This window comes from Sminthopsis crassicaudata, chromosome 2, assembly GCF_048593235.1.
Source record: "Sminthopsis crassicaudata isolate SCR6 chromosome 2, ASM4859323v1, whole genome shotgun sequence".
Lineage (NCBI taxonomy): Eukaryota > Metazoa > Chordata > Mammalia > Dasyuromorphia > Dasyuridae > Sminthopsis > Sminthopsis crassicaudata.
Window position 1 is genome coordinate 474,227,368 of NC_133618.1, and position 17,836 is coordinate 474,245,203.

The following is a 17,836-nucleotide window of genomic DNA, read 5'->3' on the forward strand; positions in this document are numbered from 1 at the left end:
TTGGAACACAAGGTTTTGCAAAGGTGAGTGATGAAAACTATCTTTGCATATATTTGGAAAAAATACTATTTATAAATTGCAAAAAAAGAATGTTAAAATTGCTTTCATATTGAATTGAAAAGATGAAATATTAAAATTTCAAAAAAATATGCAGGTAGAAAATGTAGTGTTTTATGAGAGGAACAGTGAGGAAGACATTTTCACTAAAATAAGGAATACAAAGAGGGGAGTAAGGTATAAGAAGAGTGGAAAGGTTAGAGGGATCCAAGTTATAAAAGAATTTAAAAATCAAACAGAAATTGAGTTTATTGAATAGGGAAATGACAATGTCAGACCTGAACTTTAAAAAAATCACTTTGGTAATTGAACGTAGTATAAACTGGAGTGAGGAAGAGACTTGAGCATTGAGGCTAAACAGAAAACCATTGCAATAGTTCATGTGTTAGGTGAAGAAGAGTACCACCAAGATGGCAATATATTAAAGGACAGGGAAAGAAGTTTACAAAGGTAAGGATGAAATCTAGACTATCAACCTGGAAGACTGGGGAGGATGATGAAAACTTCAACAATGGGGAAATTAGAAAGAAAAGAGAAATTTAAAGGAAGGATAATGAGTTCAGGTTTAAACTTGAAGAGTTAAAAATATATATAAACCCATCCAGTTGGAGACGTTTATTAGGATGTTGGAGATTCCAGACTTAAGTTCAAGAGAGAAGTTAGGACTGGATAATTAAATCTGAGAATCATCTGCATAGAAATGATCATTGAATCCATGGGAGCTAAGGAGATTACCGAGTAAAATAATATGTAGAGGGAAAAGGGCCCAGGACAGAGTCATGGAGACAAACATAGAGGATATGACATGAATGAAAATTCAGCTTAAGCAACCGAGAAGGTGTTCAAAAAGAAAAGGAGAAAAGCAGGTGAGAGTATTTGTCATAACCCAGAGCATGAAGCAATGCCAAGAGGTTGAGGTAGAGAGGTCAAGAAGGTTGAGGACTGAAAAAAGTGACTAGAACATTATTACACAGATCATTTCTACCCTTTCTACATATTCTACCTCAGATAAACAGATAAAAAGAGGAAAGAAACAGCTGAAATGGAGCCAATACTAAAGAAAATTCAAATAGAAAAGGGAAGAAGTCATTAAACAAAATGTTTCAAAGGATCAAAGATTAGGTCATCTATTCTAAGCCCTTCATTTTACAGGCTGAGAGAAGTTAAGTTGTCTACAGTTATGCAGGTAGTAAAGAGAAGGGATTTTAATCCAAATCAGCCACTCCAAAATCTAGCTCTCTTCCCAATGGATCAAGCTTTACTAATTTTCATATGTCAAATTTCCCTAGCAAACATCCATCTGTGATTTATTCCACAGTGTAACTTGTATAATTATTTGGAACCAATTAACACAAATAATGTTACAAACTTTTTTCAAAGAAACTGTCTCATTATCTTAGTAGCAACAGATACTAATACTGAGGGAAAACGATATCTCAATATAAATATGGAGTAGAACTGAATCTCATTTTTTGAAAAACAAAAACCAACTGCTACCTTTTCAAAAATCCTATAAAACAATCATTTTCTACACATCTGCAATGGTTTTTACTCATCCTGAATTTTAATTTGTGAACTGAACTTAACAAGGCCTATTCTTTACTTCAGCAAATGAGGTCCAAGAATAGTAATCAATTCCCCCAGGATCTCTAAAGGACTATCTAGAAAATACCATCTTCACTATACTGAATGGTCCCTAATAACCTCAAAAGAAAGAACGGCAGTTTCCAACAAAGAATAATTGGAACCTATGAATTAGTTTGCACACTAGGAGAATGATGACTTTATATAGTCCAAATGACAGACACAAGCAATTATTAGGCTCTGCCCACAGTAGTCACATCATCCTTTTAACCCTGGGCAGTGCACAAAAGGTTATGGGTCACAAAACAGACATTCTCCTCTCTTCTCCCACAAGGTAATTTCCATTTACTATATCATACTTTCATGACAAAGGATAGTTGTGTTGTATAAGGGGAAAGGAAGGTGAAGGGGAGATTATAAAAATAACCTCTAAACAATTTTACTAACTCAAAAAAAGAAAGAAAAATGATAATTTTTATAGTTGTTTGAATAATTTGTTCTTCTTCCATGGTATTCATTTCCATATCCAAGTCAGGGGATGGGGGAAGTCAGTTGTGTTATTGCTTAATTTGGTGTTACTTGAGCAAGTCCACGTGCAAAGCAATCCAGGCAACTAGCCCATTTCATCAATGAGCTGTTGTTTTTGAGAAGCACTATCTTTGAAATAAGCAGATTGTAAATCATGGTTTGTTTCCTCGCTAACGTAACAGATGTACCAAGTTCAGAGGATGGGCAAAAATAGTGTTATATCTTCTGCTTTCTGATAAAATTTACTCAGGAAACACTGAAACTTAATGAATCCAGCCAAGTCTGGCCCACACTGGTAACTGTTTGTACTCTAACCCACAGCCTCAAAAGAGCCCACCCTTTTCATACTGCTCATCTGCCAATATGTCCTTGTTGACCCTCCCTGAACCAGCCTGACCAGTTTCCTGTGCCATTCCTGTAGAGATCATAAGGGATAAAGGACCGGAAACACTTCATTAATGAGCTTTTAGAGCTCTAAAAAAACACAAAGGCCCATGCTTAAATAAAACTTAGCAAATACATAGAAAGAAAAGAGATCAGGAGGTGACACAGAATAAATAAGTTACAATTAACATCATATTAAAGCTCAAATTGTTTTATTTTATCAATATATAAATACACATTCCATTTTGCATTTTAGCCATTATTTTGTTTTCCTTTGTTGGGATTATTACTACTTATAAACTGTTTTTTTTTTTTTTTTTTTTAATCAACAATGAACTATGCTAAAGATAGAGCTGGAGTGAAAATCTGGCTCAGTCATATCTTCTTATCTTCACAAAAGGAAGAATACATACAAAGGTAAGGGTTCACAACTGGGACATTGGGCTATTGTAAACCCTCAGAGAAGCAAATATCTTGCTTCTCTTTCCCTTCTATACCCTTCCCCAAAATTATGAATATAGTCTGCTGAGGCATTGATTGTAGGCTCAACTGAAGCCCTGATGAGGATATCTTTTTTTTAAACTTTTTATTTTCAAAACATATGCACATATAATCTTCAACATTCACTCTTGCAAAACTCTGTGTTCCAAATTTTTTTTCTCCCTTCCTTCCCACCAACTCCTTCCTCAGATGGCAAGCAAAACAATATATGTTAAACATGTGCAATTCTTCAGTACATATTTCTACACAACCATCATGATGCACAAGAAAAATCAGATCAAAAAGGGAAAAATGAGAAAGAAAACAAAATGCAAGCAAAAAAAAAAAAAAGGTGAAAATACTATGTTGTGATCCATATTCAGTTCCCACAGTCCATTCTCTGGGTGTGGATGGCTCCCATCACAAGACCATTGGAACAGGTCTAAATTACTTATTGTTGAAAAGAACTATGTCCTGGATGAGGATATTCTGAGAAGAGACCATAAAAGCCTTTTTCAACTCAAAGAAGAGGGCCTCATTTTACAGAGTGGGACACTGAGACAAACGGGATTAAGTGACTTACCCATCACACAACTATTAAGTGCCTAGGGCTAGATTTGAACTCAGAAGTCTTCTTGACTGCAACCCTGACACTCTACCACCTAGCTGCCGCACATAATAGATGCCTGGTACATAGTAGGTACTTTATAAATGTTTCTTGATTAACTAAAGGTAAAACAAATATTTGCAACAGAAGATCCCCCCCAAAAAAAATCACATCTTAATGAGCCCCTTGCTAAATCAGTAGATCTTTTCCTCAAACTTTTCTGGTTTCTATTTGAACATGCCTGAAAATGAATTTAGAAGGTTGAGAAGTTCCCAGAAGTGAAAGTAATGGGAACACTGTGAAGGTGGCACCAGGCTCTTTTAAAACTACAGACCAGACTGGATTGTTTGGTGTAGCTGGAGCCACACTGGATCACCACAAGGCATCCCCATGAGAAAAAGGTCATTAGCTCACCTTAGCTGGAGGAGAACTCCTTTTCCATGTCTTGCATCTGGGGGACCTGGAGGGCATCAAGGCAAAGGAAGGCCTCCAGGTCTTGACTCTGTGTTTTTGTATCACCTGGCCATTTTCACATTTTCCTCCTCCCCTCTTTACTTATTGCTCACTTTCATCCTTTAGACCCTGGTTTCCTTCAAAAATCAATTCAACACCCCCTTCTATTTTTAACACCCCCTTCTAAAGGAATCTTTTCCTATTCCCCAAAAGAGCTAATGACTTCCTTCAAGAAAACTACTTCAAATTCATTTTGTATATAGTTACATATATATATATATATGTGTATATATATATATATATATATATATATATATATATATATATATATACATTGTCTCCCTTAAGGACAGAGTCCTGAGGACAACAACTGTTTCATTTTTATCCTTAGTGTATCTTCTAGCACAATGGCTGGAAAAAGACAAAGTAGGAGTAGCCAGGAAGTAGCTTCTGTACACAGACTACATGTCTGTGACAGAAAGGCATTTGTGGGACCCTTGGGAGAGATTGGAAAAAGGGATCCTCTTTTAGATCAGAAAAAATAAATCTTCCTGACTCAGTTACAAATTTGTCTCCGACAACCCTCAGTCACGTCAATAGCTGCATTATCCTATCAAAGAACATATCCCCAAGAGGTCCAGAAGAATAATACATTAATTAAAACATTAGCTAATAATAAAATGCATTAATTATAAATAAGCATTAATAATCACATGAATAACAAAAAGTTAGGAAAAATAGGCTGTGGTACAGATGAAAGACTATTGACTGGAGACAAAGGTACATGGTTCAAATCTTGCCTGTAACAACCTCCATTGTATTTCCTCAGGAGATGCTAACTTCCTTGAGCCTTAGTTTCTTCCTCTGAAAAATGTGGATGGCTTCTATGGCCTCTTCTGGCTCTAAGACTAAGATCTTCTAATTATCTTTAAAATTGACAAAGAAATCCCTGGAAATATAAGAGAAGGCTTTCTATGCATCAATGGGTAGATTTTAAGCTAAAAGTGTTTGATTACAACTTTGTACTATACATTTGAAATTCCAGCTTTCTCAAAAAAAAAAATCTGGGAACAATATTTCCTGATGTCTATGTGTGATATAAGAACAAACATATACACTTTCTAATTCTACTTGCCAGTGGTACAGTGGGAAGGGTTTGGCATCCAGGGACTGGGTTCAAATCCTAACTCTGTGATTTTAGGCGAGGCCCTTAATCCCTCTAGCCCTAAAAAGTAAAAGGAAGAGTTTGAACCAAATGATTCTTCCAACTCTAAGTCTGTAGTCCTTTGACTTCAGGCATAATTCTTCCCCGATATAACCTGCTTAAACAGCTTTTTAAAATAAGAGAAATCATGTATCATTTCTTAACTAATATACCATTTTCAAAACCTGATTAATCTTGTATTCACTGGAAACTAGAGGCCCCAAATAGCAGCAGCAGTTTCCTTTCAAATTAAATGAAAACACCAAAACAACTATCAATTGGTAGTTCATAGCCAAATGACAGTACATATTAAGCCTCTGAATGGCATTGAAATAGGGGCTGAACAATAGTGCCCCCAAAGAGCTAGAAACACAAAGCAGTCTACGCGGCTGTTCACGGAACAAAAAGCTTCATTTCAGTCAACTGCCCAAGGCTCCAATGCTTCTCAATTGTCAGCCATGATATGTTTAGTTAGGAAATAGATCTATAAACAGTCAAACATTGAGACGGGTGGGGTGGGGAGACAAGCTATCCTTGAGGAATTTCTACCCTTTCTCTGAGTCATTGGTTTGGGGGGATCTTCCCTGCGAGGAGTCTTATTTCAAAAGAAAACAGAAATAGCCCAGTTTTGGAGCTGCCAACGGGAATGTCAGTGCTCTGTGGGAGCGCTCTTACTGTGGGTGCTTCCCGAGCGGTGTGGGTGAGAAGCCACTAGCAGCCTGAGGCGCACCGGTCTCAAGTGCGAACCTGGCACTCCCCGGGCTCTGTTACTAATTGAGGTCATTACCGGCCACACTTCAGGAGGAAGGACGGGGGCAGCTAGCAGAGTGAGAAGGTAAACGGGTGGTTGCTGTTCCTTCCCAAGAGAACCAAAGTGACGCCCTATTCCAGGGAGGTTTGTCCTGCCGGGGCGAGGACTGGGCCGGCTGAAGGCTCTGCTGTAACGGAGCACAAATGAACAGCCTGCGTGCCGAAGGCAGGGATGGGCAGCGACGCGGCTCAGGCCCAGGGGCTGGGAGATCTCCGCGGCTCCCCGTCAGCCGCTGCAGCACACCTGGGCACAAATGCACCTTTCAAGTGCCTGCGTTGGCCAGCTCCGGGAGCTCAGTACACGAGGCGGCACTGGTCGGGGAAGAACCAAGCTCTTCCTCTGCTAAAGTACAAAAATCCACTCAGGTCAGTCAAGCAAAACAGGCCTCTCCCGCGCAGGAGCTTCTCGGGAGGCGTGGAAGTTAAAGGCGGCCCGCGAGGACCGCACAACGGCCGGTAAGGGAAAGGGGCATGCGGAGGCCCGCCCCCTCATATGCATTTCCAGCGAGCACTGCACCGCCCTTTCATTTCTCTGCAGTTCCCCAAATTACTAAACCACTGGGGAGTGAGAGCGGACTGGGGGCTAGGACCTGAGTTTGGGCTCTCCTTCACCAACTTGACACCAGTTTCTTTAAATGTAAAAGCGATGGTTTCTAAGACTGCTTGGCATCTTTCAGGGTTGCCCAGCTCTTTCCCACTCTCCCTTCCCTGTAGTTCCCGGCTCATCAGTCCCCAAATTGCCCTCAGTTCCTGTCCCAATAGCCCCGATAACCCCTGACCCTGCCGTGCATCCCACCACACACGTCTCCCGGGCAGAAGCTTCCATGTCCTGCCTTACTCGGGGTCCCAAGTGTGCTCTCCCCCGAGTCCCAAAGTCTCCTCCCTCCCAGGCTGCCTCACGCCCGAACTCCTCCCAGAGCCCCCTCCCCTGAGCCTCTGGCCCCCCATCCTCGGACGCTCCCTTTATGCCCGATGGTTCCCAGCCCCCAGACAGCTCCCCCTCAGTTCTTCCCAGGACCCCCGAGTCCTCTCCCTCATGTCACTCCTTCATCCGCACACGTTCTCGACTGTTCCCCAACACTTTGGGGGCCCAAAGACTCGTCCCTCCCCCCTGGGAAGCCCACTTTGTGCCCGTCTCTCCCCACCCACAGGGGCTCCCGCACTCCCCCTTTCCGGGCCCACCGGGGGCGCAGGTAACAGCCCTCCCCCCGCCGCCGCCGCCGCGCTGCCCTCACCTTGGCTCGGGATTTTGGACTCGGGGCGCGAAGATCCCCGTGGGCTTAAGGTTCGGGGCCCCGCTCGGACACAGGGTGCAGCGGCTAATGAGAGGGAGCGGTGCGAAAGCCGGCACCCCGACCCTAGCCCTACCTGCCCGCTCCTGCGGAGCTCCCTATCTCCGGGAGGCATAAAGCGAAGATTTTGTGTGTGTGCGTGTGTGTGCGTGTTTGTATGTACGCAGGGAGAAGAGAAAAGGAAAAAGAGAGACTACGAGGTCCTCAGGCACCGCTGGGATTCGAACCCAGGATCTCCTGTTTACTAGACAGGCGCTTTAACCAACTAAGCCACGGCGCCGCCCGCACAGGCAGCGCGAGAATCTCCTCCCCATCGCTGTTGCCCTCGCAGGGCCTCGGTCGCCCCGCCCCGCCCCGCCCCGCCTAGCCCCGCCCCGCCTCGCCTAGCCCCGCTCAACTCAGCTCTACCCAGCCCAGCCCAGCCGCTCTCCCCGCGGCCCGAGGACTAGCAGAGGAGTCTCTCACCCAGGCTGGCCTCCTGCATCCTGACCACGAGCTGAGAGCGCCGCGGAAACGAGTTCCTTTGCAACGCGGAGCAGCGCAGCCCGGGTCCTACCGTGAAAAACTTGCGAAATCGACCTCCAGGCCCAAGCGAGGGTGCATCGTGCATTCATGCGCGCATGTACGAATGGGGACTGGGGCTGTGCGGGTGTCCGGAGCTAGTCAGGCTTTACGCGAGCTGGCGGGGAGAAGAATGGCGTGGGAGGGATGCCATTCAGCACCAATTAAGCGCTTACTGTATGCCAGACTAAGTACCCGGGATACCCAGAAAGGCAAAAGTCAGTCTCTGCCCCTCAGAAGCCCACGGTCTTATGAGCATAGACAGCACACAGCCATGTACGAGCAAACTCTATACACAGGATAAATGAAAAGAGGGCACTAAGAGGGCTGGAAAAGGCTCCCTAGAGAAAGTGAGATTTTAACTTGAAGGCAGGGGAAGGTGAGATGTCCAGACCCAGGACAGCGGCTGTGAGAACTGCAGGGGAAGCAGGCCATGCACGCACTATTCGTAGCCTGAAGGATGCTCAAAAATGTGCTGCATCTATTTCTATATACACGTATCTATTCACGGCCCGTGTTCGCGGTGCGGCATGCACATGTACAGTGCGCGGCCTTGCAATGCGTGGATTTGGGGGGTGTGGGGTGCCCATCCAGAGCTGCGGCCTCAATAGGCTTAATGCAGCCCGGAAGAGTTTTTGGTGGATAAATGGGTTAAGAAAAAACAAAAAGGAATTACATGGAAGACGAGACCTCTCCCTGGGGAATCTCTCAACCTTTACAATGAACTACCATTAGATCACTTTCCTTCCTAGAATCAGTTACATATAAACTTATATCTCCTATCCCTAATCCTCCTTAGAATTTAAAGATTTTTAGACCCCTAACCTGGGTGTGATTCTCCCTCTTAGCACTTAGCACGATCCTGAATGATGTAAACAGTAAAAGGCCTTTATAAAAATTAGCTATATAACATTACATACTCAGGTTGAGGTAGCTTGGTATTTTAATTCCAAATAAACTTTAAATGGGCAAATTGTTTAGAAATAACTGAGCTGTCCTCATATATTTAAAAGTTTGCTTTTTCTATTGACTGGGAAGACCCCTGCTTGCCTTGAAAGCCTCCTCCTTCGGAAAGCAAAGCTTAGACAGATATCTCTGATTCCTTCCAACTGAAAAATCAATGATCCTAGAAGCTTAGATAGGTGTGGAGCAGCATCCTTAAAAGCGGGTCCCCTTGTGCTCAATCACGTGCCAAGCAAATCCACCAGCATCATCGCCTTAAGCACCATGTCTCCTCATATGGAGAAGAGCCCAGGCCCCTGAGTCCAATAAGTGTCCTGTTCAAACTCTGGGGCCTGCTTCCAGGCCTTGCCCCCACTGAGGGGTGGAATCATTATGGAGAAAGGGCCTATGTCTTCTTCACCACCCGCAGCAACTGCTGACCACCCGCATGCAGATAAGCGGGTGAGCCCTGAGAGCAGCAGCATCTCCCAGACATCTCGTCCTGCTTCTAGGTCAATTTCACAGCCAACCTCCTATGGAGAAGAAGCAGCTTTCCCTCCTAAGTGCTGCTCACCGGTGGGCTAACTTATCTGCTTAAAGTAGCAAGGCACCTTGGGGGAAAGATAGAAAACAACAGGTGCTGGGAAGGTCGGGTTTCCAACATCAGCACCTTGACCACCACCTTCCCTCACAGCCTTATGGAGACAGACCAGGACCCTGAACCCAAGAGCCTTGGAAATGTCAATGCTTCCTAGGCCCAATACCCACAAGCCATCATCCTGAGAAACAAACCTGTGGAAATAAAAACTGGCAACTGTTCCTACAGTCGCATCTCTTGAAGACCCAGAAAAGAAAGCTCTTGTCACCAAAGTGACAAAGGAAATGTCAGATGGCTCATCATCAGAAACTGACATATTAGTGGAAATGACATTTGCAAAAAGAGAAGCTTTATTATCTGCTTTCCCACTGAGCCCTAAAGATATGACCATTCCAATTGACACCTCCTATCTGTTGTCTCCTTCATTAGAAGGTGAGCTCCTTGAGCAGAGACTGTCTTGCTTCCCTAGCAGTGAACATCTTACTTTGCACATAGTAAACACTTAATGATTCATTCATTCGTGGTGATGATGGTGGCCATGACAGACCTTACAGGCAGGACCTTTTTTGGCCTATTCTGAAATCTGATATGCCAAGGTACTCATGTCCTGGAACTGTCTGGATAGGAGTGTTATGAAGGACAAATGGCAACAAGAGAAATGATGTGACATTTCAAAGTCATTGGTCAATAAACCAAACTACAGTTTCTGTCTCTATTCCTCTTTGTCTTTTCTCTGCCTCTGTATTTATCCCTGTATCTCTGTGTCTCTGTCCTCTGTCTCTGTCTCTCAGAAACACTCATATTTTCTCTCTCTCTCTCTCTCTCTCTCTCTCTCTCTCTCTCTCTCTCTCTCTCTCTCTCTCTCTCTCTCTCTCTCTCTCTCTCTCTTTCATCTTTTCTAGGAGCCTTAGCTCAGTCATGCTCTCCTTTAGTCATAATAGGGTTTAGAGCTGAAAAAAAAGAAAAAAGAAAAAAAAAAAAGACTTTAGAGATCAGATGAATTAACTGTGTGTGAGACTGTATGGTTTGTCCTTTGTCTCATGACATCTAGGAGGTGATGCTGTAACATTCAAGTGGAGTTGGAATTAAGCAAGAGAGGGTTATGTAAAGTCACCCACTTGATTTTCCTCTCCAGAGTCATCTGGGTCCAGTGGTAAGATACAGATCAAGATAACTGGAGATGGCTCTGAATGCAATGGGAAACCTTGGCCATTTTAAGCTAAGGTCTTCAACAGGTCTCACTGTGACCGAGGCCACACCCATTCAATGATTAAAGCTAGGTAGCAATTGAAACAAAGAATCTCCTCTTTCACCTAGTCAAAAAAATTAAATCCAAATAAATCAATTAATCTGGGTGGGGGGGAGGAAATTTCAGAGTTTCTGACCAAAGGATAAATGCTTGCTATTTACTTTTTTTTTTTTTCCTGTGTAAAATTTCAGGCTAGCTCCCTAGATGCCTCAGAATCAGCCAAAGTCAGGATAAGCAAAAGTCCTTGGTCTTTAGGGGGAGAGGTGAAGGGGATGGACAAAACTGCCACAAGCTCTCCACCAACCTCCCTTCTCCTTGTCCTCCTCCAAACTGAGTCTGACTTGTCTCACTCTACCCTCTAAATCCCTCCTACGATTATCTGTACACACCAAAAGATGGAGCCAGCACAGAACAGTGAGAAGGGCCATTTTTCCAAGCATATGATAATAGAGTTATTGTCCAATACATAATAAGCCTTAACTGTGCAGTTGTCTGATTCAAGCACACCTTTTAAGAGTTTCAGCCCTTTACATTTTGGGGTTGAGGCAGCAAAGTTTTGAATAGAGAGTTTGATTTGAATACATGTTGACCTGAGTTAATCTTTTCTCAGACACTTCAGTATATGTTAAGTCAAGAAGTCAACAAGCAATGGGAAATATAGATACAAGCAATTCTTTCTCTTAAGGAGCCTGAATTCTAAGGGAAGAACATTTTTGAAAAAGCAGGCATCCTCTGATTGTATTCATTCTGTACTGCTCTTTTAAAACATAGGGAAGTTAAAAAAAAAAAAAAGTGAGGAGGGAGAAGAAAGATGGGGGAGGGGAGTGTTTAAGGATAGTGAGATCTAGAAAGGCATTTATTTTCTTTCTATATGTGAGATTTGATAATATTTTAAGTAGAGAGGAAAGAACCAGTGGAGAGAGGGGGGAGAATAAAGATTGCCACAAAAGAGGTATGATTGAGAAAGATCCCTAGGGATATGGTTGGCAATGGGTTAGAAAGCACATACAAAATGAGGAATTAGAAATATGCCCTTCTCTTTCCCCTTCAGAGCAAGCAAGAAGATACCAAGAATTTCTGAGATAAGGGTTAATAGATTTGGGTCTGGAGGAGACCTGTATAGTCATCTAGTCCTGTATACTGGTCAGGAAACAGAGATGCAGATTAAGCAATCTGTACAAAATCAGTGGTAGAGTTGGTATTGGAACTGGGGTCATCCTTTGCTTCTAGTCTATTGCAACATGACACTGCTCAGACTGAGGTTCATAGAAAAGCTAGAATTGTATAGAATTTGCATAGAATTGTAAAGACACTAGGAAATAGCCTGTTTTCCATAACTAAGGTCCAAGAAGCAAGGTACCCAGAGTTTGGCATAACAACAATCCTTTGCATTCAGCCTCTGAATGATTTCACCCTCTGGCAAAATTACATAATTATTATATAGCTTTGATCAACATCAGGTGTTCTCTAAGCTTGGACAAGCTTGAATAAGTACCCATGTGCTAGTCATAAAGCCCTGCTATGAATCAAACTTGTTTCATTATTGCTATAACCCCTTATTGTATAGGGCTATAAGCATTGAGATCTCCCCACACTGTCTCAGATCCCCCTATATTCATGCGTCCTTGTAAGCCATTTCTCTCACTTTGAAATTAAATTTCTATTTGATTCTTGGCTCTCCTATCTCTCACCTGCTCTGTTCATAGCTCTGGCTATCCAAAGGTTAGAGGCTGGTTCAATTTGGTTGACATTTATTGGTGTCAGAAGTGGAATTGAACATGGCAATAGGACTTTTGTACCAGTGGGAATGGACAGAGATTTATTTCCTCAATCTGACCCTTCCCTCTTCTGGTGAGTCCTATCTGTGTCCTTTTCCCTGTTCCGAATCCCCAAGCTCCTGTCTTGGTTAAGTTTAGCATTTTTTGTGAAGAAAACTAGAGCCAGATCACTCTAGTAGAGATATCCTTTCTTAAATTACACACCTCTGTTAATTGGTTATTGTGCATGCCTCTGTTGTTGTGTTGTTTTTTTAAAACCGCAGATTTCAGTTTGTGTGCTACTTAAAAACCAGGAAATTTGGGATTAACTGCATGCCTTGTTAAAACTGGGTCTGCTTGTATCTGTTTTGTTTGTTTTTGTGTCTTTGTAAAATATAAAATACCTGTGTTGTATTGTTGTGAATTATATTCTGTTACCTTGAAAAATATAAAATATTGCCAACTAGAAAAACTTCTAAGGGTTATAGCCAAAGAGTTTGGAACACTGGGAAAGATCAATAAATTTTCATATTTGAAATAACAATTGTCCCAATAAGTGGGACTAACTTTCACTCTAGGCTTTCCATAGGAGATTAAATTAAAAGAAAAGAGAAAAAGAAAAAAAAATCTGTGAGACTTTTTTTTCTGACATTTAAGCTTTGGTTATGTTGGAATTACAGAAATAGAGTGAGATAATCGAAGTTTGTAGAACTACTAGAAACATTTTAGCAGATTAAGGAATTTGAAGATTAATCATATTAAGATTTCAGGAGAGAATTGCTGAGACTGAGATAATCCAAGTAACTCACTCCCTTCTGAATATTTTAGTAAGTTTTAGGGTGCCATTCTTTAGAAATTGTTTTAAAGAAAAATAAGGACTAAATTTTATATGTTTAAAAAGTAAATAGCAAGATTAATAGCTACATTGTTCTAGGGCAATGAAGGAAGGCAGTTAGTTTGGAAGTTATACCAGAGTGAAGAAAGAAAAGATTAGGTAAATGATTTGCACTTTATAGCAACTTCTTGTTAGCCCTTTCTTGAACAATTGTTTAAATCTGAAATCCTCTATGATTCCCCCAGTTCAAAGATCTCCTCTCTCTCTCTCTCTTTCTTTCTTTCTCTCTCTCCTGGTTAACCTTTCTCATCTCAAATCAGATTCCTAAGTAGAGGGATTTTTTTAAAGGCTGAAAAATACAGCGAAACTTGAATTACTTTCTGATTGTAGAAATTCATTAGCTGTGTAATCTTACACAAATTATCTTTGTCCCACTCTCCTGATTTGTGAAGAGAAAAATAATGATACCCATCCCCATGGGTATGTGTGATACCCATCACAACAATCTCCTATAGTTGTTGTGAGGATCAAAATAATATAATGATTATAAAGTGCTTAAAACACTGATTGATTTATACTGAGCAGTATATTATTATTTTGTGAGGTAATCAGGGTTAAGTGACCTGCCCAAGGTCACACAGCTAGTATCAAGCATCCGAAGTCAGGTATTCTATCTACTGCACTACTAGCTTCCTTATTATTTCTTTATTTGAATGTAATTGTCCCATGTTTGATAACTCTAAAAATGGGTTTAAATGTAAAATTATTTTTATATGGGATAATTTGGAAATGTAATTGATGTCATCTAAGATTTTTTTTCATTTCTTAATACATGATATTGCTTATGTTATTGTTGTATTTCTAAATTCTCTTATGTGATAGAGACCATTATAATAAAAATGTTGTTGCTATTTGAGGTAAAAATTTTGGGGATAATTTACTATTATTTTGAGCTCTGATTACAGGGATAATTGTTTAAATTGTCATAAAGTCAAAAGTAGAAAATGGCATGCACTGCATTCTGGAAACTGCTAGAAGCAGATGTCTGTGCCTGGAAAAATCTTTGGGAATGATTTTGGCACAGTCTATGTAGGATAATCCTAACTCTATTTCTCTATTGTGCTATTTCCTTTTTGAAAAGGAAATTTCTCCACATGGTTAATCCTGAGCCTTGCTTTTAATACCCTGTGACTACATAATTGCCTATCAAATAATTCCAGGCATGAGTCATAGCTGATAGATTCATGCTTGGAATTAAATAAAGCTAAAGGAGTTTTCTCCCTGTTGTGATATATGACATCATTATAACTATGTCCCTCTTTTTCCTGTTATAGCAAGAAGTTCTGTAAGTACAATACTAAATCTATTAAATATAGATTGATACTAAAACATCTCTGAGTTGCTATATTAGGATGCAAGTATGAATATCTTATAATTTTAACCAGTATTTGTGGTTAAATTATAATATAGGGACAATATCCTCCTAAGGGGAAAATGATTAGACAAAGTAATAAAGACAAAGATGCAATGTAAAATGTTTTCTAAACAAATGAAATCATAAATTTTGATTAAGCAACAGCATTAGACTATTTTCTTTAAGAACTACATACATATGTATTGATTGGCTTCCAAATTTATGTGTCATGGAAATTCAAAGTATGCTTTAGTAATAAATTCTTAAAATGGATTAAGATTTTACACATAAATTGTATGGATAATGGTAAAAAAAAAAAAAGTTAATTTTTCCCCATTATTTAAGTATATGGTAATTTTAAAAGACAGAAGAGCATTTTATGGTTGAAGTTTCATAAATTTTTTAAAGATTCTTATATCAAATACAGGATTTAGGTAAGCAAATGATATATAAACTGAAATTATCTGAAATTTCAAAACTGGAGAACCAATTTTAAGTGATTGTACTAAATTATAAGTCAAAATTACTTAGGAAACTCTAGATTTAGAACCAGAGAAGCAGAACTCTCTTTAGAGGAGTCTTGAGAATAAAGTATATTGTCCAAGAAAAGATATCTAAGCACCAGATAACTACATGAGACTTCTGGGATTCAAAAAATTTGATTAAATGGACTGATCAAATGGATAGTTAATTGAGAATGGATAACCAGACTACAAAAAGATTTGATATTAGTTAACGTTGGTACTAATTATTGTATTGTTTTGCATAGTTTATGTTTAAGTTTTCTTGGTTAACTTGGTGACATATAAATCTTTTTCAAAATTAGTCCTTTTGAGCCTTCTAAGTAGTTTGATTTGTTCTTGACATAATGTAATTACTCAATTATGAGAATTTTGAGAAACTTCATTGCATTGTTTGAGGCCAGCTCTGCAAAGCTGGGAAAGTGAACCATTTCTGTGTGCCTTTAATAAAGAATCTATATATGTAAGTTTATATCTTCTTTGTATTTTATAATTGTAGAGAGTTGCTAAGAGCACTGAAAGGTTAAGTAACTAGCCCAGTGTCATACAGTCAGGATATCAGATGCACATCTTGAATCCAAGTCCTCCTGACTCCAACACCAGTTCACTATCCAGTAGGCTAAAGCTTCTTCAACTCTAGATCACAACCCTATACAGGGTCACATAACTGAATGTAGGGGTTGGGGGAAAATTTGGCAATGGTAAAAGGTGTGAAATATTCTTCCAAGATTTAATTCTTTATGTAAAAATAAACAGACACATCCAGCTCATTAGTATGTAATGTTTTCATCTTTAATAAATGGTAAAATTATATGTATATCAAAGAATTGTTTTAAAATAAATTTCTTTATTAAGAAAAATAAAAGAATTTAGGTATGCTGACCAGAAACTCGTATACAAAGATTGATACAGGAGTTTTTGCATAATTATCAACCCACATATCTTCTAAAGGCCCCTATCAGGTCCTTCTGACTATACCCATACCTATCAAGCTTGTGGGTGTGTACCCCTGAATCATCTGAAGAAAGCCCTTCTCCTGTATGGAAGCCTCCAGAAACCCCAAAGTATGGACCCAGAAGCAGTTGATATTCAGATAAGAGAGCTTTCCCAAGATTCCAGGTAAGGCCGAGTATACTGTCCCAGTTTTTTTTTCCTCCTTCTTTTTGTTATGTGTCCAGCCATCAAGGCCCTGTTCAAGCATGTGTTGGTATCTTCTTCCCCTTCATTGAAGGCCCCTTTCCTTGCCTTTTACCTGGAATACATTTTCTCAATAGGAACTAATATCCTGGACATCTTGACCTGGCCTAAATGGCCTCTCATAGCATCCTGGCTTTTACTTTTTTGGCCTCTCATTTATTGACCAGAAGGGTAGGAATTCTTTCAGATTCCCTCCATTTGGCCAAAAGGAGGACATGTCAAGACAGTAGGAGACAGTGTTTTCCAGGGCGAAGCCTCAGCAAGCAAGCTCCCCTGAGCTTGCCATAACCACAATCCTTTGCACTCACCCTCTGGCAAAATCACGTAATTATTGCTTTGACCAGCACCAAATGTTCTCTGAGCTGGGACAAGCACTAGACAAGCACTGAACAAGCACCCATTTTGCAGTCATGAAGCCTGCTATGAATCAAATTTGTCTCATTATTGCTGTTAGCCCTCATTGTCAGGGCTACAATTCACTGTATAACCAATGCTAAAAGTATTGAGATGTCTCCGCTCTGTTTCAGGTCCCCTCACCTCTAGAGACAGGACCCTGGTATCTGTGTTATTGTTTGCAAACCATTTCCCTCACTTTGAAATTAAACTTTTTTGATTCCTAATTCTGTCTCTAGCCTGCTCCATTTAGCTCTGGGTCAGTTTGATCCATTGACAGAACTCAGGTCTTCCAGTTCCAAATACATGCTTTTCCTACTATTAGGTTAAAGTAGTCCCTCTTTATCCCCACAGACACATCTCAAACCCTGCCTCAATAAGGACTTTTTATCGGATCCTTCAAAAAACTCCCTTCAAAAATCAGGATCTCCTCATCTCAAGAAGCAGGTTGGTAGAGCATAAATCAGGTTAGCTTTGGGGTTGGGGCATCTGATTCAAACTTTGGTCCTATTTTACTTCCAGAGCAGTTTTGGCTGTTACAAGAAAAACTTCCCATAATCTCATTTCTGAGCAAGGTTGACTAGACCAGGGACCAAGAGTTCTTAACCTAAGACCCATAACATTGCTTTTAAAATAGTTTGATAACTTATTTCTAATTAGTTTCCTTCATAATCCTGTGCCTTTTATGCATTAAAAACACTCTTAGAAGAGGTCCATAGACTTTGCCATAAAAGAAGAGGAACAAAAGAAGACCTAAAGGAAAGGCTCTCCTGTGAACTTTGTAGACTGTCCCCAATGCATGGCTTAGGGGAGAAATGGGAAAGTATGGATGGCATTCCATCATTACTATGACAGTGAGTGCTCACCTGAGGAGATCATAGATCCATCAAAGCATCCAATGGGAAGCAGGCACAATTTGCCTGCTTTGGCTTTCTATATTTCTGTAAAACAGGGACAAGCAGAAATCTGT

At 40.5% G+C, this 17,836-nt stretch overlaps 1 non-coding gene across 1 annotated transcript; it reads right to left on the reverse strand.

Moving 5' to 3' along the window:
• Positions 1–7,605: 7,605 nt before the first annotated feature.
• On the reverse strand, positions 7,606–7,679 carry TRNAT-AGU (transfer RNA threonine (anticodon AGU)). The gene has a single exon. It is a non-coding gene; the product is annotated as a tRNA-Thr (tRNA).
• Positions 7,680–17,836: the final 10,157 nt, after the last annotated feature.